The sequence below is a fragment of the Mesitornis unicolor genome, unplaced genomic scaffold, assembly GCF_000695765.1.
Source record: "Mesitornis unicolor isolate BGI_N332 unplaced genomic scaffold, ASM69576v1 scaffold22320, whole genome shotgun sequence".
Classification (NCBI taxonomy): domain Eukaryota; kingdom Metazoa; phylum Chordata; class Aves; order Mesitornithiformes; family Mesitornithidae; genus Mesitornis; species Mesitornis unicolor.
The window spans coordinates 365-2,033 of NW_010157871.1; the positions used below are offsets into that span (position 1 = coordinate 365).

The following is a 1,669-nucleotide window of genomic DNA, read 5'->3' on the forward strand; positions in this document are numbered from 1 at the left end:
CACGTGTCCAGGTAGGACCAAGGTCTCCAGATCCAACCCACACATCCAGGACCACATAGGACCCTTGTGTCCAGGTCTAACCCTATCTCCAGGTCAGATCCAGGTATCCAGGGGGGATCTAGGTCTCCAAGTCTAACCCCTATCTCCAGATTGGACCCACACATCTGGGTCCAGATAGGACTCAGGGCTCCAGGTCCACCCCACGTGTCCAGGTAGGACCTGGATGTGCAGGTCAGACCCAGGTCTCTGTGTCCAGGTAGGACCCACGTGTTTAGGCAGGATCTAGGACCCCAGGTCCACCCCACATGTCCAGGTCCAGGTAGGACCAAGGTCTCCAGGTCCACCCCACATGCCCAGGTCTGGGTCAGCCCCAGGTCTCCAGGTCCAGGTAGGGTCTAAGTCTCCAGGTAGGCCCCAGGTCTCCATGACCACCCCCATGGGTCCAGGTAGGACCAAGGTCTCCAGGTCCACCCCACATGCCCAGGTCCGGGTCAGCCCCAGGTCTCCAGGTCCAGGTAGGGTCTAAGTCTCCAGGTAGGCCCCAGGTCTCCATGACCACCCCCATGGGTCCAGGTAGGACCAAGGTCTCCAGGTCCACCCCACATGCCCAGGTCCGGGTCAGCCCCAGGTCTCCAGGTCCAGGTAGGACCCAGGTCTCCATGACCACCCCACATGCCCAGGTCCAAGTAGGCCCCAGGTGTCTGTGCCCACCCCATGGGTCCAGGTAGGACCCAGGTCTCCAGGACCACCCCACATGTCCAGGTAGGACCCAGGTCTCTATGACCACCCCATGGGTCCAGGTCCAGGTAGGACCAAGGTCTCCAGGTAGGGTCTAGATCTCCAGGTAGGCCCCAGGTCTCCATGACCACCCCATGGGTCCAGGTCCAGGTAGGCCCAAGCTCTCCAGGTAGGCCCCAGGTCTCCATGCCCACCCCCATGTCCCAGCCCGGGCGGTCCCCACCTCCTGCCATCCCCGGCGCAGGATCCTGCTGACGGTGGTGGTGATCTTCCGCATCCTGATCGTGGCCATCGTCGGCGAGACGGTGTACGAGGACGAGCAGACCATGTTCATGTGCAACACCCTCCAGCCCGGCTGCAACCAGGCCTGCTACGACAAAGCCTTCCCCATCTCCCACATCCGCTACTGGGTCTTCCAAATCATCCTGGTGTGCACCCCCAGCCTCTGCTTCATCACCTACTCCGTCCACCAGTCGGCCAAGCAGCGCGAGCGCCGCTACTCCTTCCTCTACCCGCTGCTGGAACGCGACGCCCGCGACCCCAAAAAGACCAAGACCCTCAACGGGGTCCTGGCGCCCGGCCCCGAAACGGGCTGCAAAGAGGAACCCGACTGCCTGGAGGCCAAGGAGCTGCCTGGACCCCCTCCTCGACCTCCCAGGAGCTCGAAAACCAAACGGCAGGAAGGGATCTCGCGTTTTTACGTCATCCAAGTGGTTTTCCGCAACGCCCTAGAGATCGGTTTTTTAGCCGGGCAGTATTTCCTCTACGGTTTTAACGTCCCGGCTATTTTCGAGTGCGACCGTTACCCCTGCGTCAAGGAGGTGGAGTGCTACGTGTCGCGCCCCACCGAAAAGACCGTGTTCCTGGTGTTCATGTTCGCCGTCAGCGGAGTCTGCGTCCTCCTCAACCTCGCCGAGCTCAACCACCTCGG

At 61.9% G+C, this 1,669-nt stretch overlaps 1 pseudogene; it reads left to right on the forward strand.

Annotated features, from left to right (window-relative positions):
• Window positions 1-872: 872 nt before the first annotated feature.
• Window positions 873-1,661, forward strand: LOC104538542 (annotated as a pseudogene).
• Window positions 1,662-1,669: the final 8 nt, after the last annotated feature.